Source organism: Schistocerca cancellata, chromosome 4 (assembly GCF_023864275.1).
Source record: "Schistocerca cancellata isolate TAMUIC-IGC-003103 chromosome 4, iqSchCanc2.1, whole genome shotgun sequence".
NCBI classification, from domain to species: Eukaryota; Metazoa; Arthropoda; class Insecta; order Orthoptera; family Acrididae; genus Schistocerca; species Schistocerca cancellata.
In genome coordinates, this window is record NC_064629.1 from 796,863,930 (window position 1) to 796,888,933 (window position 25,004).

At 41.1% G+C, this 25,004-nt stretch overlaps 1 protein-coding gene across 2 annotated transcripts in view; it reads left to right on the top strand.

Annotated features, from left to right (window-relative positions):
* Window positions 1-10,594: 10,594 nt before the first annotated feature.
* Window positions 10,595-25,004, top strand: part of LOC126184697 (coiled-coil domain-containing protein 175-like) — a 142,509-nt gene continuing 128,099 nt past the window's right edge. Inside the window, exon 1 of one of the 2 annotated variants that reach the window (XM_049927210.1) lies at window positions 10,595-10,721. The gene's annotated coding sequence lies outside the window, so the exon portion shown is untranslated. Of the gene's footprint in view, window positions 10,757-25,004 lie in introns of both variants that reach the window. The other variant, XM_049927209.1, reaches the window with a different exon arrangement.

Below are 25,004 nucleotides of genomic sequence, written 5' to 3' on the forward strand. Positions count from 1 at the left end.
GGGGGATGGAAGTATCTTGGGTAGGATGTCCCTCATTTCAGGGCATGATGATAGATAATCAAAGCCCTGACAAATGATGTGGTTCAGTCGTTCCATGCTGATGTGGTATTGGGTGACAAGGGGGGAGGGGGGGGCGCTTCTTTGTGGTTGGTTCTTGGGATGGATGTTAGGATCAGGTGTGCATGGGGATATGGCACAAACAGATCTCCCTTTCCAACCTCTGTCCCAGTACCCCCACCCGATTCACACACCACCCCATCCCAGTACCTCCACCCATTTCGTGTCAGCTAATTGTGTGCTACTATCGCCTGCCCTAGTCTGTAAAACTGTGTGCCCAACTGTCTGCCACCTGCCCCCTCTAGCTAGCCCACAGATGGCTCCCCATTCTCCCATCAGCCACTAGACACTTCCCCCAAAACCCATTCCCTGCCTTCCCACTCTCCCTCACCCCACCCCACCCTGAACCTCCACATTACCCCAGTACGCTCAACATGGGCCAGAAAAGAGCTGCCAGTTGACTGAGCACAATTTAGGGAGACAGGTGTGTCATGTGAGTGCGTGTGTGGGTGTTTGTGTGGTATTTTTCCTACAAGTTTGAAAAAGGAAGTTCATTCTGAAAGCTAGCAAAGCTCTGTACCTTTTGTTTGTGTACCTATCCACAATGCAGCACTTCTGCCTTCTGGCCAGTCATCTCCTTTATTCCTAAATAATACATAATTCTCAACCAGAACTTTCCATACATTGTTATATTTAAGTTTACATTTAAATCTCCAACTGCAATAATATTTTCTTTAAAATTCCTAAATTCACTGGAGAGTCTTTCTACAATAATATTTTCTTTAAAATTCCTAAATTCACTGGTGAGCCTTTCTACACTGGCCAGAAAAGCCATAAAGTTGCCTTATGAGGAATGGTATATGCACACAATGATTATTTTGGGTTCTTTAAGTTTGCAAACACAATATTCAAACACTTTTTCAGCGTGTCTTTGCATTAAATCCCTTGCTTAACGTATGTGCATGTTCCCCCACCTATAAAAGTCTCTGTGCAGAAGCTACTAACAATTTCAAATCCTGTTATTCTAGCATTACAGGCTTGGTTTTCCTTTAAGCAATGTTCACTCACACATAAAGCTGTAATATTTAGCTGATGAAGCAAAAGTACTTGTGATTTAGCAGTCTTACTGGTTATGTGCTGAACATTCTGGTAAAAAATTACTAGTGATTTATTGTCCTTGGAACTTTTGTTACTCGATTGTTCACAAACGAAAAGCCTTAACTGCAATTAAATGAATTGACAGCACATGTTCCTACCAATGGATGGACGTCATATTAGTGAGTACTTTGATATGAAGTTGTTGAAAACTATGTTACAGATCTTAAAGGGTAAATTATTTATATGGGTCCTACCTAATAATGTAACAGTTAACCATCAATCCAAATTAGCTTCAAAATCGTATGAAAAATCAGTTGTTACATTTCAGTACCTCCCCAAAAGTATCATATAACCATAGGTCGGACAAAAGTTTTGCTCTGACAATCCATGAAACAGTCATCCAACTTCAGCATTCATACATATGTGCATAAATCTAGTAAATACAATGCATTCTCTAGTAGCACTTGGTCATGTGAAACACTAATACTGTGTATAGAACAAAACTTTTTTCAGTTTTTCCTTATGTACCACACATAACTCATTTTTCAGCAGTGTTGGAACTAGGCTGACTGTTGTGACTCGCCGATCATTCTAAGTGCCGCCGCGCAATTACGCGCGTCGTCTACGTGCGGCGCTGTCTGCCAGCCATGTAGCAGCTGCGCCACCTAAGCGGCCAGCCGAGCAGCGGCAGCTAGCTGGGACTCAGTGCTTATTCGAATGCTAACGAATACACATGTCAACTTACTCTGTGACTTATGTGTTGTTGTGTCGTTCCGAAATATATGTGTTAAACTTGAAGTTCTAACAATTGGCGACGAGGTAGTGGATTTTCCCTTTTCACCGTTGACTCACAGGGTTCCATGGCTACTGTCGAGCAACTCTTGCAAAATCTCCTTGAACAACAAACGCTTCTGACAGCAGCGATTCGCGATTTCGTCGCGGCGTCACATGCGGGGCGTTTCTCGTCGTTGGCTATACCTCCTTTTCCTCCTTACGACGAGACGGCGGAAGACTGGTCTGATTATGAAAAACGTCTTCGACAGCACTTCTTGGCATTTCATGTCACGGACGAACAACCATGTAAGTCTCTGTTCCTTTCCTGGATTTCACCTCAAATGTATCGGTTGTTGTCGCAATTGGCTCCTTTGAAGGATCCTGCATCTTCGTCCTTCGCTGAAATGTGCTCACTTCTGTCTGTCTATTTTCAAAAGCAAACGCATTTGGTAGCCTCTCGTGTTGCATTTATCGTTGTCAAAAACAACCAAATCAATCCTATCGCACTTGGGCTGCTGAACTTCACGGCCTCAGTCGAAAGTGTCAATTTGTTACTGACGTTCACAAAGAATCCTATGCCGATTCCATGCTACGGGATGCTATTATCCGGTCGGCGCCCGACAAAGAAGTTCGGCAACGTGCCCTTCAGTTGGCGAATCCGACTCTAGATGAGGTTCTCTCCATTGCGCAGTCTTTTGAAATTTCTCGCGCCGCTGGGGCGCAAATAGAAGCGTGGGGTGATGTCGGAGAAATACAACCTCTGTGCGCTGTTGACGACGCGTACTGCGCGTCCCCGCCGGCCGACGTGGCCGCAGTGGGCTCCCACGCGCAGCCTCGGCCTAGCCGTAAACAACCCGCTAAGAAACTGCAGCAAAACCCCCGGAAACTTCCTTCATGTCCGCGGTGTTGTACGAAACATTCACGCGAGGATTGTCCCCAACGTTGGGCTGTGTGTCACAATTGCAAAAAGAAAGGTTATGTGTCTTCCATTTGTAAATCCGACCGCATACATGATGTTCATGAACATGATGCTGATTCTGATTCTGTGTTGTCTGTCAATTGCACTTCTTCCCTTTCAGGGAAGTTATTCCTCACTGTCCAAATCCTTGGTCGAGATGTTCGCATGCAGGTGGATACTGGTTCTGTTGCCACTATCATCAATTTTCAGATGTATCTTCAGTTGGGTTCTCCACTCCTGTCCCCTGTCACTAGGCAATTACGGACGTACAATAAACAGAAGATTTCTCTCTTGGGACAGTTTAATGCTGAGGTATCTTACAAATCCGTCGTTCGCACTGTTTTCATATTTGTAGTCGACCAGAGCAACGCAGAAAACCTTTTTGGTTTCGATGCCTTTCGCGTTTTTGGGTTCTCCATAGATGACTCTGTCAATATTGTCTCTGACGCTATTCCTTATGCTCAACTGGATTCCTTGTCGACGACATTTTCGTCCCTTTTTTCTCCTGGGTTAGGCTGTGCAAACGACTTTGAAGCTCATATCACACTCAAACCCACTGCTCGGCCTAAGTTTTTTCGGGCTCGGCCCATTCCTGTGGCCCTTCGTGATCGGGTAAAACGGGAGTTGGATCGTCTCACTGCGTCAGGGGTCTTGCTTCCTGTCACTTCCAGTGAGTGGTCCTCTCCTGTCGTTGTAGTTGCTAAGCCAAATGGTGATATTCGTCTCTGTGGCAATTTCAAAGCCACTGTAAATGCTCAATGCCTCATCGACACTTACCCTATGCCCCGTCCTGAAGAACTGTTCACTAAACTTGCTGGAGGCCAGTATTTTTCTAAAATTGACCTGTCAGAAGCTTATCATCAACTTCCTCTCGACGCTGCTTCCCGGCAGTTTCTGGTCCTTAACACGCCTTTCGGCCTCTATCAATACCAACGCTTGCCATTCGGGGTTGCTAGCGCCCCTGCTCTTTCAGCGATTCTTGGAACAATTATTGCTCCCTGCCCTGGGTGTATCAATTACATGGACGACATTGTTGTCAGTGGCTCCACCACTGAAGAACACCTTCAAAATCTCCGCACACTTTTTCATGTCTTACAGACTGCCGGTCTTAAGTGTAATCTTCGGAAATCACAATTTTTTCAGGCATCTATCACGTACTTGGGGTTTAAACTCTCTCGGGATGGTATTCGTCTGCTTCAACAAACTGTCGCTGCGATCGATGCCCTTCCTCGCCCTACATCTGTTAAGGAACTGCAGGCCTTCTTGGGGAAAATAGCATACTATCACAAGTTTTTACCGTCTGCGGCTTCAGTGGCTCAGCCGTTGCATCGCCTGTTGCATAAAAACGTGCCCTTTCGCTGGTCCGCGTCCTGTGAAGCGGCTTTCCAGAAATTAAAGACTATGCTGAAACAGGCCCCGTGCCTGGCTACTTATGGACCTGGCCAACATCTTGTTCTTGCCACCGACGCCTCTCAATACGGTGTTGGTGCAGTCCTTGCGCACCGTTTTTCTGACGGTTCGGAACAACCCAATGCTTATGCCTCCAAAACGCTCACGGATGCCCAACAAAAGTATTCTCAAATTAAGAAGCTTTGGCCATCATTTATGCTCTTCATAAGTTTGGTGTTTTTCTCTATGGCTCCAAATTTCATCTTGTTACGGATCACAAACAACTTGTTTCCTTGTTTCATCCATCAACGTCTCTTCCCGACAAGGCTGCACACCGCCTCCAGCGTTGGGCTCTTTACTTGTCCCGTTTCAATTATGAGATTCATTTCCGGCCAACGGCTCAACACGCAAATGCTGATGCTCTGTCTCGCCTTCCCATGGGTCCTGATCAGGCATTCGATAGGGACGAACTTTTGTGTTTCCACCTGAATGTTGCCAAGCAGGGGGTTGTGGATGGGTTCCCCATCACTGGGGACAGGCTGGCGGCTGCTACGTGTTCTGACCCTACCCTCTCCCGGGTTTTATGCTGTATTCAGAAGGGTTGGCCAGATCGCCTGTCCGCTAAGACTTCTGATCCGTTGCGGAACTACTACACTTTGCGCTACCGCCTCACGGCTAGGGATGGTGTTATCCTCCTCTCCACTGACAATGCTTCGCCGCGTGTTGTGGTACCTGCGTCTTTGCGTGCTTCGGTCTTGCGCCTCCTTCACCAAGGGCACTGGGGTGTGTCTCGCACAAAATCTCTGGCGCGCCGTCATGTGTACTGGCCTGGCATCGACTCTGAAATAGCTCACATGGTCGCTGCCTGCGGCCCATGTGCATCACAGGCCGCTGCCCCGAAGTCATCTTTGTCACTGTGGCCTTCGCCTGAGAAGCCCTGGAAGCACATTCATGCTGACTTTGCGGGACCATTTTTAGGTACTTATTGGCTCCTCGTAATTGACGCCTACTCTAATTTTCCTTTCATTGTACGTTGCACGTCACCTACCACCGCGGCAACCACCAGTGCTCTCGCCCGCATTTTTTCTTTGGAAGTCTTCCCCTCTACTCTTGTTACTGATAATGGTCCGCAATTTGCCTCTTCCGAATTTGCGGATTTTTGTGCTCGTCACGGCGTTACGCATGTCACGGCCCCGCCGTTCCATCCACAATCCAACGGTGAGGCTGAACGACTGGTCCGCACATTTAAGGCTCAGATGCGGAAACTTCTGACTTCTTCTGCTGCTGATGAGGCGCTTCTCCAGTTTCTGGCGTCTTACCGTTTCACCCCCATGGGCGACCACAGCCCGGCTGAGCTCTTACATGGCCGACAGCCCTGCACGCTCCTTCATCTTCTGTGGCCTCCCACCTCACGGCCGCGGGTGCCTTCACTTGGCCGGTTCACCGCCGACGAACTCGTCTGGGTACGGGGATATGGTAGGTGGCCAAAATGGAGCCTGGGCCGCATCGTAAGACACCGTGGCAGACGCCTGTATGAAATCCAGACGGACACGGGTGTTGCGGTGCGTCATTCGGACCAGCTTCGGCCTCGGGTGCCAGCAACGCCTGTTCCGAATGCCGCCACACCACCTGTGGCTCTACCTGACGCTCGGGATCTTGGCATCTCTCAATATTCACAACGTAGCCCTCCCACCGTCATCGCGATGCCAGCGCCAGAACGGACGCCACCAGGGGACGTGCCCGTGCAGGAACCGGAGGACCATCCTCTGTCAGAGCAAATCTACTCGCCTCCTCCTCCAATGGACGCTGACACATCGCCCATGTCTCCTGTCATATCAACTGGACTTGCCACAATGGGCAGATTGGTGCATGGGGCCCCAGCAGATTCGACCCCTACGTCTCCTGTCATCTCGACCCGTTATCATCGGGGACACCTCCGTCCGTACGGGAAGCCGCCACCTCGAGACTTTACGGCGAGTCAAACAACACCTCCATCAAGACCAGTGCAACAATTTCAAAGGGGGTAAAAGTGTTGTGACTCGCCGATCATTCAAAGTGCCGCCGCGCAATTACGCGCGTCCTCCACATGCGGCGCTGTCTGTCTGCCAGCCATGCAGCAGCTGCACCACCTAAGCGGCCAGCCGAGCAGCGGCTGCTATACTGGGACTCAGTGCTTGTTCGAATGCTAACGAATACAAATGTCAACTTACTCTGTGACTTATATGTGTTGTGTCGTTCCGAAATATATGTGTTAAACTTGAAGTTCTAACACTGACAAAGCTAACATATCTCCTAGCTTCCATTTTGAGGTAGGCAAGCACATGTCACATCTCAATTTGTCACTTCAAACATAACACACAGTGACAGTTCCATAGATCTCCTTGTACAATTAGTCAACTTACAGTACATTATTTCTCCATGTTTACTCTAATCTCAGGCTAACAATCACCAGTCTCTTCTCATTGTTAAAAGGATATACAATCAACAATCGATATTTATCCAACCTAAATAATTTACATTAAAATACATATTTTCTTTCCATACAGAACATATCTGTATAAGTTTTCTTTTTTTCTATGACAGATCATTCCAATCAAAATATCATACTCTTAAGTAGGGTGTGTTTCAACTTGAATGATTCCAGTATGTGTAAGTAAACTTGAAACAAACAGTGGTTCTCTCAATTTGTATATTCACAAAAAGATCTAATACTGATTTTATATACAAGGAGGTAATGTAAATCAGTAGTGTTCATACCAGGTGTGGTAATGCAGATACAAATAATAATTCTCAATTCAGAAAATCTCTTGTACCTAGCTCAAGTAAAGCTCCTGTGTATTGGCGTAGCAGTGTTGATGCATACTACGTGTTTCAAGCAACAAAAATATTCATTTCAAAACTAATACCTCTTACATTTAAATCTTTTGGTAACATTGTGGTGATGTGAACTACATCTGAATCTTGGTAATGTTGCTGCGTGGTTACATAATCAATAAAAGTTAATGCTTAAAGTATAAAACCAAAAGTAAGCCTATCCTTCTCTCCATTTCTCAAAACACAATTCAAATAGCATAGGTAACGAAATAGTACAGACTGCTTTTCCTACCTCGTGTTCCTCACCACCAAAGTGCAATGGTAAGTACAGAGTAGTGCAATTACATGAGTGGCCAACTTTGCACCAAAGTATGTGTCAGTACAGCTGTGTTATACATCTGGTTGTGTATCATGGTAGTGTCCTTCTCCTAATGTAAAAAATTATCACCACAGCATAATCAATACCTCTTCTTCCCAATATCATACATAAATAACATAGTTCATAAAAGCAGATGTGTATATACGTGCTTCTGGTAATAAATGTATCAATTCATCGAAGTTACTAGTAAGTACAGAATATGTAATCATATGAATAGTGTTAAAGTGTCTGTATCAGCTTCATTCTCCCATTTTCTTATGAGTAAATGAGCAATGAACATAAAATAACTACAATGAGTCATCTATGTTTAAGGTAGATATTGCAACTCGCTAAACAGAAGCATTTCCTTCACTCTAATTGTCCAAATAAATGAAATGTGAAACAATGTGTAGTCTGATGCCGATTAGAGTAGGCCAAATGTTAATGTGAGCAGTGGTCTATTGTAGTCCATTAGGAAGTCGGATTAAATTTTAATTTCTCTTCCACATAACAGTATCTGTCTCAAACTGTATCAGAATAATTCACAACTTCATTATCAATATCTCTCCTGTGTTTTAATACTATAAGCCATAATTGATAACCTCTAAAACAAAATGTAAAGTATTTTTAGTTCTCACCATCCATGACAGTATAAGAGCTGAATGAAGTAGTGATCTGAATAAACAAAAACAGCATCATTTCATTCTCCACATAATCAGAGTACTATAATGAAGTGTAATAAACAGTATCTATAATGATCAGTGTATCATTGTGCTCAACATGACTAAATAAATCTTCTGCTCATAAGCATTAATGCCAAATTTCGCCACACCGTTCCAACGGATACATACATCCCACATTGATTTCTCCACTTATTTCATGCAGTGTTGCTTGTCTGCCAACACTGATGACTACGCAAATGTCACTGCTCTTGGTCATTAAGTGAAGGCTGCTGGCCACTGTGTTGTCTGCAGTGAGTAGTAGTGCCTGAAATTTGGTATTTTCAGCACACTCCTGACACTGGATTGCAGAATACTGAATTCCCAAACAATTTCTAAAATGGAATGTTCCCTCCAACTACCATTCCACACTAAATGTCTATTGATTCTCATCATACAACCATTATTAAGTCAAACTTTTTCACATGAATCACCACAAATGACAGCTCCACCTTTTGTACCTTGTGTACATGATACTGCCGCCCTCAGTGTATATGTGAATAATATAGTGTATGCAAAATCACCTCATCATGATGTGGCAGAATTATTCCTAGCACAAATATTGTAAGAGCAGTATATGTGTGCTCAGAAAAACGAAGTACATTTATATAATCAAAGTGCCATCTTCTATCAAGTATGTGCGTATCCAGAGATCAAAGTGCATAAATCAAATAGTCAAGTGTACAAACATAGAGGTGTAAGTTAGAGGTAAAGGACAATCTAAGAAAATATGTGGCGTCAGAATTGTGTTAGTGTGGAAGTAAATGTCACATGGTTGGGGCCCTTTTGCTTGCCACACGTATGATGCACGAATGAGTATACAGCTCTCCCTGAAGGAATTTACTAATTTACCACATCTTCGTCAATTGTTGTTCTCTTTCCACCATTTTTATTTTACAGACTGGTACTCCCTATGGCTTGTACTGACAAAAACTCCTTTCCCCTATCCTCCGTATTTGCATTTTCAGTTACTCCATTTTAACTGCTTTTCTTTTACAGCTGGGTATGCCATAAGGATTAATAAAAAACACATCATGAAGTTTCAATTCTAGTTTTTATTCATCACTTCAGTCTGCATACATAAATGTCCAAATCCAGAGTGGATAAAAGTTTTATGTCATGTACGTTGGAGTCTCGTAAAGGTCTGTGGAACCATATAGTTTTGTCTGATTAAAGAACCTATGCCTAGGTTTCAGGTACGATTCCCCAGTTCCTTCAGTGCTGAGGTGTTACTCCAATAGTTGGAGAACCTCTGCAATGTTGTTCAAATTTAGGAGAAATACCGAGTGGGGTGAAGCATGAAAGGGAATTTGGATGGAGGAGAGAGGGGTGCTAGGGTAGTCCCCGTAGTTGTGCAAAGCTTAGTGGTTAGTACATCTGCCTAGTGAGCAGGAGACTCTAGTTCAAATCCTGGCCGTAGTACAAATTTTCATTTGTCGCTTGTTGCATATATACGTCAATGCTATTGAAACTTAAAATTGTGACAACCCTACGATGGGTTCACTTTTGCTAAGGAATCCTATACCATCGTGTTCACAATAAAAATATCCAGATTTTATATATCTGATTGTACAAGGAAACCCGATGAGAGTAATTAACTACTATACGTTCACCTGTCTGCATCTGACAGCCTTTCATTATGGCCTGGAAAAAGTTAGACACCCTTACTTCGCCGTTTTATATACATCTTATGCTCTTGATATTTGGCTTTTTTTTTGTTCAAGAAACTGCAAAAAAGTAAATATCGAAAAAAACAAATTTTAATTAAAAATAGATGTGTGGGGATATGAGATGGCAACCCTAACATGTTTTGCTTATTTATACATTATATTATACACAATATACATTTTATTAAAAAACTAGACGACGGAAGTTCCGTTTACATGCGACACATCTTCCGAACAACGAAAACCGAATTTCGGAAACTGTATTCCTCTGTCGTGTTTACATTTTGATGTCTGAAGCGGATTTGACAGCCCAGTTAAATAAGCCGCCTTAAAAACAGCTGATAAAGTTTATGATACAGTCAGCACAACCGCTTCTGTCTAATAGTTTTACTTATCCTTCACTGCGCAAAAAGCCACTCCGTCCTTGTTAGCCGAAAATTCTTAAAAAACAAGACGAAATCTGACAGCCAGTGCACATTTCAAAACCGATTGCATACACATGACATAAGAACGAAAATCGATTGCCGAATTCGAAAACCGAAACCAGAGGCGGATATCCAGAATCGATTTTGAAGTATTTACACGACCACCAAGAAGCGGTATTTGGAAATCGGTTAACGAAATCCGGATTTGGGAGACTCTTGTAATCAGGGTGACACGGAGGCTGTGGGACCACCCAACGAGCAAAGAACCACAATTAAAAACTAAATTGCTAGGAGCTTTTTTTTAATTTTTGAACTTGTATCTCTTTCTCGCTTGTTTGCTTTGACATTTTAGCGGCAAGAATTGAACAGTTGTCAGATTGGTTGATTGTTTCTTATGTATATGTACCGAAATATTAATTATTTCAGGTTGTTTTTAGCCGAAAGAATACACCCATATGTAATGTAAGTTGGCTGTTTTTGAGCGATTTGTAGTGCAGGTAAATATTTGAACAGATGTGCAAAACATGTAATTAACTTTTTACTGATTCTGATACAACGCACCGGTGTCTCAAGTATTTGTACGTAACAAGCTGAGAATATGTATAAAAGGTCCCTCTAACGGTGTTTTGGTGTCATTTTGTGAATGAAGGTAGCAAGGAATGAGGTTCGTAGAACATGTTGATCGAGAATTCTAATAATGAATGAACCCTAAGTGCGTGCGTCATTCTTATGAAGAATTTTGTGCGCTTGCTGTGAAGTATGCTGCGTTCACTAGTTTTAACCAAGTAGTAACAACGAATAAGACTGATTGGATTGTGTGTACTCGAAGCTGTGAACGTTGAGTTAGTGACAGGTGCTACGTGGAATTCTTACAGCACTGTGCAGCGTAACGTCGTAAAAATGACAGTTACCGGTGTTTTGTTATCTGCGTTATCTTGTAGTCTCATTCTTTCGAAATGTTTACAAACTATATATGCCAGAATTCTTTGATTCGATCTTTTGTAACAGCTGTTCAAATCTCCAGCTTCTATTTCGTTCAGTAACGTTTGTCCCTCTCATCATACCTTTTTTGCATAAAATATTCTCATTTGTGGTTTTGATCTTTGGATTTGTACTGCATACAACACCGTTTTTCAAATTTCTTGTCACTACAATTTTTTTTTCCAATATCGTATCGTATTTCGTATTATTGAAATAAAAACAAAAGTGCGGCAAGTTGCCCAGTTAAAAATACAAATTAATTAGTTCATACTATAAAATCTGTACCTAGTAATGCTTCAGATGAAACTAATCTTTATGTACAATGTAGGTTTCAAATTTAAGCTGCTAGAGATGAAAAGACCTTTCCTGTCATTGACTAAGGTTCGGTGCTGAAGAATACAATATAATCTGTTCAGAGACACTATTAAGCCGTATTTAATAACACCACCTTCAAACATATTAAAAATTTCACAACATTGAGCCAGTGGGGAAAAAAGGGGGTTTTCATCAAGTACATAAATGTAAGTACAGGATTTGAAAGGGTAGAGGGAATAGTCATACTACCCATAATTATGTGCATTTCCAGAAAATGAAATTTCTCCTCCATATTTTCAAATAGTTTTGCAGTCTTTGTTGCTCCAAGGACGATCTGCTGCCAGAAGGGATGTAAGTTCACTGGCAAAATCAGTACAGAATTGTAAAGGTACCATCAGGATGAGATGCTTTTCCTCTGTTTAACAAGTTTAGTTGATTTTCTGTTACATGATCACTTACCTCAGTATCTGAAGATTGGGTGTCTGTGCAGTTATTGAAAGGACAAACTATCTTAGGATGTTTTGCCGTGAAACAATTGTGGATTACTGAATTTAGTATTTTGCACTTCAGTCTGCCATCCTCCGTTTCGGGTCTGTTATAAGCAATTGGTGACTGTATAGCTCAGTTTGCCGACCTTCCGTGAAACCAAAGCTACTTACAATTTTTTCGTGGGGTCAGTTTGCAAAAGTTTGCTTTTTAATTCATTGAAACCATCTTGCAGTGCTCTCCTTATGCACGTTTTGATATCTTTTAGTTTTTTTGCTGTAAACAACACTTAGATTTTATTTAAATCTGCGATGAAACTTTCTTTCCTTTTGTAGCAGCTTTCTCACGCAGCTATTGAGCATTTCTTAATGCTCCTAGCTTTCCCAGAACTGTCACAAGGAGAGTATTCCAAAAGATTGAACTGGACAAGGTGGGAGAGGGGTTAAGACGTTGGACTCAAATTTTGGAGGACCATAGATCAAAGCCCAGTCTTGTCTGGAAGACCATTCGGATTTATTTTTTGTGGTTGCTTTATATTGTGTAATGCCACTATTGGCAGTGTTTCCTTTTAATGGTACACAGCCAATTTCTTTCCACCCCCTTCTTTGATCTAAGCTCCATTTCTAATTAGCTTGTTGTTCCTGAAACATTAAATAGTAGCCGGCCGGTGTGGCCGAGTGGTTCTAGGCGCTACAGTCTGGAACCATGTGAGTGCTACGGTCGTAGGTTCGAATCGTGCCTCAGGCATGGATGTGTGTGATGTCCTTAGGTTAGTTAGGTTTCAGTAGTTCTAAGTTCTAGGGGGGGTGATGACCTCAGAAGTCAAGTCACATAGTGCTCAGAGCCATTTGAACCATTTGATTAAATAGTAAGCTACCGTCCTTTTCAAAAAGACTTATTTAAATCTTTGAGAAAATTATTTTCCATAGAACGTCAATTTGACTCTTACACAGTTATAGAGGACTATTGGATATGTGATGTCCATTAGTAATGAGAATATTGTAGGCCAATGCAGGATATCAAATACTTTCATGAACAGATACCAAAATTATCTTGACATAATTTTCCAATAATGATGCAAATGGTACAGTTTATAGCATCCTTAATTGATTTCCTCTTTCTGAACGTGCACTGGTATTGTTTTCTGACTGTAACAATCTTGCGTTTCTGAGAGGCACACACAAATTGTTTCTTAAACTATTACTCATTACATTTAACTGGCAAATTGGATGGTATGATTTTGCTACTTATTGAGCCTTAGCATGGTGATCTCTGCTGTCTTCCATATGGTTGACATACCATTTTGAAGTAGATAGACATTACATGATTTTGTTGGACATGGCATGCCTTAATCTCTTAATATTTATGGATTTTTTCACGTATTTTAACAGACTATTTTTTTTATCAGTATTGGATCTCTCTGCTTTTTCTTTTATTCTGTCTCATTTCTGCTGTGTCATCTGAAAGTAACTGTACTGAAATGTACTGTGTCCTCACCGTGGTGTGTTCTTTTTTTGTCATGACAGATAAATCCATTACAGGAGCTTTGTTCCACTGTTCACATTCTGGGTTTTGTTATTTTTGTGTGCCATCTCGTGACTCAATGCCAAACTTCCATTGATCTTGTGTTGGCTATTGGTCACTTTCTTGAGAACATCTCATTTTGCCCTGTTTAAATTGAATATGTACTCCTGTTGTCGATATTTTGTCTAGACCGTTTTGAACTATATCTCAGAACAAATGAACTCTTATGGTAAGACTTCTCCCACTTCGCATTACACTATTCTGCTTCGTGCATTTGATTACCTAGGTCTATGTTCGTATTTGAAAATGAGCTAACTGCATTGCGAAATTTAGAACAATATAAAAGAGTTAATGAATTCTAATTCTATTTCCTGTATTAAACTTTCCATATCTAATCCCTTGTCCTCTGTTTCTTTGCTAAGCTAAAGCAATAATTTTGCATGGACATATATTATTACAATGTGGTTAGGTCTTCCTACAGCAGATGCAGCTATTTTTCATTTATATTTAATGTACATAAAATGTATATTTCTATCTTGTCCAAATACTGGAACAATAAGTTTGTGATAATGGAATGTCCAATCTAGTCCTTTATTTCTATAACAACAGTGTTATTGTTGCTGAAGTGAATGGTTTTTTTGTAGTATTAACATGTATTCTAAAAACTACATTACTGAGAGTCCTGCTATGTTAAACAATAGCTGTGTGCTGAGTAGTGGTTAAATAACTATCTTCAGCACTGGAGTCAAATTTTCCCAGAGGTTGCACAATTACATTTGGTACTACACCTATTTTCCAGAACAACCGAAACTCTGGAACTGAATCTCACATTTGTGAATTAGATTGTACAGGTGGCAATCAGTTGTGTTGAAACTCCAAAATGCTGTGGCTCATACTAGCAGCCTGTTTGAACATGTTGCTGAGATTTCTATCCCAGAGCCTTCAGTTCTGTTCAAGAGAGTGTTGTATATGTTTTTGCCTGTTTCTCGTATCGTGCGACAAGTTGCAATCATGTGTAATGTATCAGTAGGTTCCCAAATAAGAAAAATGTTCTCTGAAAACATAACATGAGCTCTTACAGAACTGGGACTTTTAAATCTCAGTCTACAGCAATATTTGATAAATATAACCCAACCACATAGATGCTATCTACACAGAAATTCATCTGTGGAGTGGAGTGAGTTGTCAACTAGAAATTATTTCACCTTGGTTTTAAAATGTTCATTATCTGCCAGCACCTTTAATTCACAAAGGAAGTGGTCAAATATGCCTGCATACTTTGTTCCTTTCTGTTCAAGAGTAAGATTGAGTCGTGTAATGGATCTGTTAGAAAAGAATCCGACCTTTGGCTAGGGGAAAAAAGACATGGTTTACCTGGAGCATTGGACACACCACCCACCCCAAAAGTAGTTCACTTGGGACTCCCCACACTTCTTCCAGCAGTGCTTCCATTATTGTTTAGCTAGGCTGTCATTGCTGCCATAATGTCCTTTCAATGGTCTATTGAGTTTGGGGAACAGGCTGAAGTCCCCAGGGACTTGTTGAAGCGCAAAAATCTGGTTTATCGCAAAAAAAAAGTCTAAATCATGTGTGAGGAATGAGCTGGAGCGTTGTCATAATGGAGACATCAATTTACTGTGGACTGCAAGTCTGATCCCTTGTGCCACACAGCATCACGTAGACAACAGAGGATATCCCTGTAGTTCTCTTTGGTGATTGTTTGACACTGTGGTGCATACTCGAGTCAAAGGAAGCACTTGGCGGGCCGCCTTTGGCGTTCGTGATGGAGAATGCTTCTACTGTGATGACTGGGGTTGGATTTCCAGGTTACACAGGACTCGTCATAAGTGATTATGAGGTTCATTAAGTCAGGGCCACTGTTTGTGGAGTCCAGCGTGTCCTGTGAGACTTCAACATGAAGTTGCTTTTGCTCTGCTGTCAGCAGCTTTGGCACAAATTTTGCTGACACTCTTTTCATGGCCAGATCTTTGGTCTCAATGGAATGTGCCAAAGAGTGCTGATGCCCACCTCTTCCACAATTTTTCTCATGGTCATACAACAGTCCAGCAGCACCACAGTGTTCGCTTTGGCAATAATCTATTTATTTCAGCATGTCGATGGCAAATCGGGGTGTAGCTTTCTCTGCACCGATGTGCTGACATAAACCCCTCCTAAATCAGTGTGATGCCTTCAGCATCCTGACCAAAAGCTGTCTGAACCTAATGGTTTCCACCTGGCTGTCACCCAGTTTCTGGCAAAATTTGATGCACTAGCACTGCTCCAGTCGTTCCATTATTTCCCTCACCCAGCTGACAGGACTGGAGGAGAAAAATCCACGCATGCCCATGAAGGTTCAAGGATGGCTCATGAAAGTGCCCCAGACTCAAATCTATCAGGCGTTTGGGGGGGGGGGGGGGGGGAAGTTTGGGTACTTTTTTTTTAACAGAAGTTGTATAGTGGAAGCTATTTTTGAACCTAGTATTATATTTATGAACACTGTTATCATTTTCAAATTGTGCCTAATTTTTCACAACCAACTTCATCAGAGGGTAAATGGGTATTGTCAGACTTTTGTTAGCATGCCTGATTTTTTTTAACAGTTTCCTACATGAAGCTCAAGAATGAACACTGGATGTTATCTTTACAATTTGTTTCTGTGCAATGAATACTTTGTGTCTGTGTGAAATTGCTCCAGAAAATTATTCCATATGGTATTAATGAATGGAAATATGCAAAGGATAATTTTCTGATGTTTTCATCACCAAATTAAACAATTACACATATACCAAATGTTACTGGACAAAAGTGTTTGAGATGCTGTGTGTGTGGTTTCCAGTTAAAAGTGTTGCTCAGTATGCACACACATACTTACTCATTATACCTTGGAAGCCATAAACTTATAGTTTTCCAAAATACTGTTGTGATTTGTACAGTCAAACACCTTAGGTACAAAAATTCTGATGATGATGATGACAAAAAGAAGAAGAGGAAGGAGGAGAGTGTGACATGTGAATGGTATACTCTCATGGCCATTAGCACAAGCAGAGGTTCTTGGATTGGACAAAGAGGAAAGGCTTTACCTTGACCTTATGGAGAAGTTCTCGTAATATACCCCTGATGTCTTTGGCCTGGCCTTCATCCTGTATCATTACGGGGTGGGCATGTTAATTATTGGATGTGGCAATGTTAGTGGTAGTGTGTGGCTGAATGCCATTCTACTATTACCCTGACATTAATTAAGGAAACCACAAATACTGGACTATTGATGGTTGGACAGTAATTTGACCATGACTCCTCCCGAGTTTCAACTTACTTTGTCACTGCAGTCATGTTAGGTTGGACGCCAGCCCCAGTGACTACAAAGTGTACAACTGCCCCTTCTCCATATGGGAACGAGAATTTATATTGTTTTCATATATGCTACAAGCCAATATTGACACAGATTTGCATATCATCTGAATGTTTCACGTAAAAAAAAAAGACTTTGAAGATTTTTGTAATAGTGTAAAATTTGGCATTATGGAAGTGTCAGATTTCACCTGTCTGCTTTGACCCATGACATCATCAATTTGGCAGAATCTCCAGTGCATACAAAATGGTGACGATTATGTGGCTGCATACACATGCCAACAAATGCGAACAAAAATAAAAATGACACAAGTATGTCTCACTCCAAAAATAAAATGAAACTGATGGGACAAATGCAGGAAATAGGGGGTTTAGGGAAGAGAAAAGCTAAATATATAACAATACAAAACACTGCACCATCCCAAAATAAATAATATATAAAAAAAAAGAAAAATTCAGCTTACAACATACCGCTCCAGCCACAAAACCAACAGGTATCGTACACTTCACTTGACTAATATACCTAAAATGAAGCCCACGATACCAAAAAGCCATCTTTAATCAAAATAATATAACACTTCTAACTCATACGAGTGGAATCGAACATTTCCCTTGACCTATATACCTCAAATGCAGCTCTCAATTTGAGAGAGAGAGAGAGAGAGAGAGAGAGAGAAGCAACCTACAAATCCGAAAAGTGGATCGAATATTTCCCTGTACCTACATAGCCCAAGCATAGCTCTCGACACCCTATGATTTCCAACAGTGGAATTGGACTGTTCTCTTTACCTATACATATCAAACGCAGCTGTCTACACCTGCTAGCAAACCATAAAAAAAAAAAAAACCACACCCACATAACTTACAAAACACCACCGAAACTAAAACCCTACCAACTCTAAACCCAAATACCCCATATTCACTAGATCACTTAAAACACAATCAAAATACCATAAAACCAACAAAAGCCTCGGACAGTATCACCTAGGTTGGACACACACACACCGGAAAAATCTAAAATATGTACAACCTCTCACCCATAAACCAACCCCAATCCACCCTATATCACTTGCCCCCCCCTCCCCCCCAAAAAATGTGGGAGAGGCAACCAAACTAGTCCTCTCCAACATAATCTCTAAACACACTCCTGTCCCCGGCCCAGCCCATAAACTACCTCATTAACTGTACGAACAATTACCCCTTTGCCCTCCAAAAAAACAAACACACACACACACACACACACACACACACACACACACACACACACACACACACACACCTCCCCACAGTCTTCAAAAAACACGAAAATTCAAAAATTCTCAGGTACACTCCTCCACCAGCGATACTTATCTAAATGAGATTTCAGGTTGGAAGAGAGTGTCTTACCCCTCCCACGAAACCCCTCTATGATATTAGTACAAGGCCCAGTGTCATAATCTTTAAACTGAATGCTATGGTTAACTATAAAGTGTTCATAATCCTTCTTTCCCAAACCACTATACTACGAAAATGCATGGCGTTACAGTACTACCCTCCTCAATATATTCCTCAATCTGCTGCACTAGTTCCCTCTTACTATGACCCTGCAAAACCCTAAAAACACAATTAGCATACCCCCCTCCCCCACCCTGAAATAACAGACCTCCAGAGTCACAAACCAACCCGAGAACTGCTCCTCTCGTACTTCCTCTTACCAAACAGTGTCTCATCAATTTCAGCAACCATCCCCAACCCACCCAACTTCTCCTTATACTTCATGTGCTCCGAACAAACCTCATGACAAAAAGAAAACCATTTTAAAACAGTCTCACACAAAAATTTAGAGGACTGATAACAAAAAACATCAACAAAAGCAAAACGAGGATAATGGAATGTAGTCGAATTAAGTCGCGTGATGCTGAGGGAATTAGATTAGAAAATGAGACACTTAAAGTAGTAAAGGAGTTTTGCTATTTGGGGAGCAAAATAACTGATGGTGGTCGAAGTAGAGAGGATATTAAATGTAGACTGGCAATGGCAAGGAAAGCGTTTCTGAAGAAGAGAAATTTGTTAACATCGAGTATAGATTTAAGTGTCAGGAAGTCATTTCTGAAAGTATTTGTATGGAGTGTAGCCATGTATGGAAGTGAAACATGGACGGTAAATAGTTTGGACAAGAAGAGAATAGAAGCTTTTGAAATGTGGTGCTACAGAAGAATGCTGAAGATTAGATGGGTAGATCACGTAACTAATGAGGAAGTATTGAATAGGATTGGGGAGAAGAGAAGTTTGTGGCACAACTTGACCAGAAGAAGGGATCGGTTGGTAGGACATGTTCTGAGGCATCAAGGGATCACCAATTTAGTATTGGAGGGCAGCGTGGAGGGTAAAAATCGTAGGGGGAGACCAAGAGATGAATACACTAAGCAGATTCAGAAGGATGTAGGTTGCAGTAGGTACTGGGAGATGATGAAGCTTGCACAGGATAGAGTAGCATGGAGAGCTGCATCAAACCAGTCTCAGGACTGAAGACCACAACAACAACAACGATAACAAAAATAGTACATAAGCAAGACAACCTCCCTTATGGCCGACCTAGATTTCTCGAACCAGGTACCATGCCTTATCAAACATCAGATATTGTTATGCCGACAACACCACATATACAAGTCTTGGTCCAAGATGCCAGAATTTCTGTCAACTTCATGTTGTGCTCACAAGCGTAACGTCGAAAATATTCAGCTATTAGCCCAAAAACCTGCAGAAACTTTATTATGGACAACATATCATTACCCATAGCAGCACGTAAAGAAATGCTCATAAACTTGTCTGCTATATCCATCCCTAAAAGGAAAAAAAAAACACACACACACACATATTAGATTTCACTCCATACAACAACCACGAAACTAATCAGACATTAAAAAATGCCAAATATGTAAACAAAAAAAAAAAAGAAAAACACCCTAAATAACCCACTGAAAACAAAGCAAACACTTCCACAACCCACGTTACCGCACTGACTACCCAGATTCAGAACCATGTTACCATGGTGATAACCAAGACTCAAATGAATCAAATACTACATGTTAAACTCAGCACGTCAACATTCACCACCAGAGGTCAACGTCAAATACAACAACGTGACATCTACAAACACAAGCAACTCAAAACCACCTCACTGTAGTGACATCACATACCACACCATTACGTCACTGGTCAAAGCAGATGAGTAGAATCAGACACTTCCAGTGACACTGAAACTTTTATGAAGAATTTGTACTACTTCCCAATAAAAGGCCCTGTTCCAAAACTGTTGAAAAATTGCAGCTGTATGTGTAGATATTACATTACTGTTCTTACTAATAACCCAGTAAAGCCCCTAGAATGGATAGTGAAATTCTTAATTGGCTTAAAGTGTTACACCAGAAGTTATCAAGCTGGCCTCAAAAAGCAGATGTTTTCATTGGGAACCTGGTTTGCTGGGCAAGGCTTCTAATCTCCATTTATCTAAGTTGATCAGCCCTCGGTCTGGTTCAAGTATATCACCTATGCTGCTATTTTTTTGTGATATTGTTGCAGTTACAGGTAGCACATCTCAAATGTGCATCTTGGATAAAGAAAGGGATGGTGGCTTATTGCTTAAAGTCCAGTCTTAAATGCCATTTCAAATCATTTTGTATTCATAACTGTATTCATTGCCTCAAAATAATCAGGTGATGTGGCATAATTGGCCTGCGCAACCTTGATGTGTTGCTGACATAGAGCAACAATGACCTTACTGAACTGCTACTACTCTGCCCCACCATTTGGGGTGCCTTTACGTACACTGCAACTTTTTTTGGCATGAAACTCAAATAATGTGCTGCTGCATGTAAATTACTAATTACTGGAATTTGGAGTCCATGATATTTCTTAAGCTTCCCAGTCATTCTTAATGATACCAAAAAGTCTGGATGTGTTTAACATAATTTCTACTAGATGGTGTCATGTAGCATTTCGCCTTCACTGCAGCTGAGGTTCAGTTTTCGAACATGGAAAAAGAAACCTGTACTTTCTATTTTTTGATTACTGCCAACAACCAAACTCGTGCAGTTCAGTGCTACCACAAAATTTCTTTAAGCACTAGAAATCCTAGCAATATCCTAGAGCAATTTGCCTGCATTCAGACTGGATATTCTTCAAGTATGCAAATAAATGATCACACACTCATAACTACATCTCACCAACTACAGTTGTCTTGTGGAAAGGTGGCAGCAATGGAAATGAGCTGTGGGTTTACATGTAATTAATTCTGTGTGTCAGTGTTTTTAACGTTCAACACATTTGCTCTAGCAGTTTTAACAGTCTAGTAGGGACCATTATTCATTGAATAAATTAGTTAATGTCTGTGTTCAAAAGACACTGAAGGTATGAGCCACAAATATCTTGATATGAAGTTTCCAAGTGAGAAAGGCTACAGTGGGGTTCTGACTGCTGCGATGACAGAAATGTTACAGTTGTAAATATATTGCACTTCTGAAAAAAAAGTGTGTCCATGTAGGATACAGAAGTCATAAAATGTGGAAGGAGACCATGCAGAATAGATGACTAATGTTTTCTGGAGCCGTCTAGTCATTAAACAAAAATGTAAGGTTGTAATCTTAGTGAAGCTAATGTAGTTCATTGAAAGCATCAGTTTTAATGTGGAATGTATTCATTAAAGTGTTGCACCAAATTATAGAAATGCTACTGTTATAAATACTACAATCCCATGAGACCGATGACCTCGCTGTTTGGTCTCTTCCCCCAAACAACCCAGTCCAACCCACTTGTTTGTCAATAGTTCCCAGTATTCAGGTTGATCATCTGTTCTTCTAAATTGAACAGTAGTGCACCCCTTGCAAGAAAGGTCACACAGGCAATTTCATCTCAAAGCATACAGGTCAACAGTGAATGTGTCACATCATTATTTCAGTTTTCTAAATAAAAGTATGTTGAAATGTCAAGACAGCTCCCAAAAACTAGAATATTTTAATTTTTTGATGATTTTTTAAACATTATAAATGTCACTAAATGTGTTAACAAATGGAAAATAAAAAAAACTGTAATAAACAAGAAGTGATACAGGCATGAAATTATTTTTAATAAAAACCTTTTTCACAATACTATTAGACATGGTTAACACATGCACACTTCTGAGCCTTTTCTCATCTTTGATGGGAAAAATAAGCTATGAAAACTTGCAACTTTTAGCAAAATTCAAAATTATCTTTTGAAAATATGAGTAGTCATAGAATGTTAACTGTCTTGGGAAATGATAAAATTATCAGCTATGACATTAGTGCCTGAAATTCTTAATCCATCAAAATATTTCTATATAAAGATGAGAGAACCTGAAATTTTTTGATTCTTTGTAAATTATTTTCTCTAAAACCCCTATCTGAATATTCTAAAAATTGCCTGGTATGTTTGTTGGTCATTGTACTTGTGGGCGGCACAATCAAAATGGACAGTATTTCACAGTGCAAAATTTATGAAACTTTTATGTTAGACTTAGCTACTCTCAAGGTAAAAAACCTTGACACTTAAAAATTTAAATGATTGCTGATGTTGAGTAAATGTAATGTGAAATTGGTATAGCCTAGTTAAAATAATTACTTTACAGCTTTATAAGTGAGAGGGGGAAAAAAAAAAAAAGGTTGCTGTGTTGTCCGAACAAGACACAGCTAGGGAGAAAGCACAACAGGCACAAAGATGCAAGCGCCATAGACACTCGCTTTTTGCGTGAGTTCCACCAGCGCCACAGGCAGTGCTGAGGATGAAGGTATCGACTTCGCCTTGGCCAATTACTGACTGAGTACAACCCATCGATGACTGGATGACAATGGACAGAAGCCTGCTTGGAAGATAGACGAGCGGCTCTCACCCACTTGGATATAGATCATTGTCCAGGGCTGACCTAGACAGGGAATGTCATTTAGTGGACTCTTCGAAGTGAACAGATGGCTGTTGTAAATTACATTTGCAGGGCTGACCCTGGGGCATAGCTGTGTAATAGTGGCAGGGAGAAATTGTCTTAGCAGTGTACTGCACCAGAAGCCATTTCCCGAATCCAGAAGCTTGGCCTACCGTAACAACAGTGGCAACTCAGCCTCCACAGCAGTAGGGATGACAGTTTACAAAACTGGTGACGAGGGTTTACAAAAAAATTAGATATAGAAAACAGCTTTGTGTATACATTTTTCTGTTTCTGGTATTATTCAAAAACTGTTATTGTCTTCTGTCACAATTTTACTTCTTTATTACATCCCATGAATTGAAATTGCGTACACTATAATGATCAACACTGCACTTTTCAAAAGAATTCTCTTTTTTTTGCACATGGACAAGGATGGTCTAACAAGAGCAGCACTTTGGAAATGGGAACTGCGTACTGATCTGTTGATGATGACCATATGAAGGAATTTGCCGGAGGTGTCATAAAGGAGATGGTTACATCTTGCAGCTTATTGGAGACACTAATTATTTGTCCCACCCACCACTGATTGTCATACACACAAGAGATGAAGTTGTTCACAACAAAGTCTTATGAAGTATGCTGAGGTCTCTAAATTTCACAGACAGTAACAGGCTGCAGTTCGTGGAGAACTGTTCTTGCTATGTATGTGCCCCTCCAAGATGTTACTCAGTAGTGACTTGACTAAATTCCTGCCACTGGCTTCATAGCAGACCAATCCTCTCTCTTTTTTTAAATGGAATTCCTGTAATGTACTTTCATTTAGAAGCAAGTTTCATGTTTTGTAGTAATTTTGATGTGGTCTGTACAAATTCAATACAATCTCTTATAGCATCAACAACTTCATTCAGGAGATTAACTCTTGATGCAAGATGTTTACGGAGACCTCCTACCCCATTGGATGCACATACTCTATGGTCTGTTGCTGAAAATATCCATTTTGTCTTTATTCCTGTACAGTGTTTTCCAGACTCATAAAGCTGAAAGCAGTTTTTAAAATGAGCTACTGCACCATCAGTCACATACATATGTTTAGGAAATGTATAGTCTCTAGATGCTATGTCATCATGTAATGGAACTGACAGCATAGCATGCATGTACACTGTTAGGAATGAGATCATCAATATCAAAACAGTGTGATGTTCCAAGCAAGTTCGCAGCACAGGTGAATATTGACACCTGTGATGGCTGCCAGTGGTAACTTCTAATTTCATTCTGCAAAGCAAAAGACTCGCTCTCAACAGAGAAGAAATGAAGAAATAATGTCATATTCTGGGATGTGGCTGATTTTGCTTCTGCTATGGCCTATCTCTGAATTCTGCATATATGATGTGCTACTCCTTTCATGACTCAATTCATAACCTCTGTAAGAAACTTCCCTAGCTCCACAGTCTTCTTCACCGACTTTTCACCCTCTCACAGTGCATACATTATGTCATTGTCACTATCCTGAAGGTGTAATGTTTCAGTGGTCATCTCTTCAGCACCTCCCCCTGTGGGTCCGGGGGCTAGAATAGGCTTGAGATGTCCCTGCCTGTTGTAAGAGGTAACTAAAAGGGGTCTCTCACTTTTCGACCCTATAAGTTCAGGTCCCATTTTATAGTTTGATCTGCCACTTTCCAAATTATACAGAAGTGTGGGCCATATGGGGAAGGACGCCTTATGTGGTGCATGAGTCATTCATAGTGCCCTTAGATTCGATCTCCTGAACCTATTGTCATGGCTTTCCATCTCCAACTGCAATTCAACTATTTGGGTGAGGACACTTTCCGGGGTATGTCATCTTCCGTTGTCTCCTGTCCTCTTTCGCTCCCATGACAGTATTGCATTTCTCTGCGCCCAATATCCAGCACGGTAGCCAGTCCATTGTGGTGGGGCCGTCATGTACCCATTTGGTGGTAGCCCCCTGACAACACAGGGATCGCACTGCTGATGCCTGAGCTGTAAACTCCCCATGTATGCCAAGGGCATCAGGACTCCTGGCAACAGCCATCATGCTAGGTGGCCTTTGCTATGGCTGGGTGGCACCTGTAGGGAGAGCCCCTGATCAGAGTGGGTGGCATCAGGGTGGATGACCCGCAATGAAGCGGACTAAGTCATCTCTTGCTGGTGAC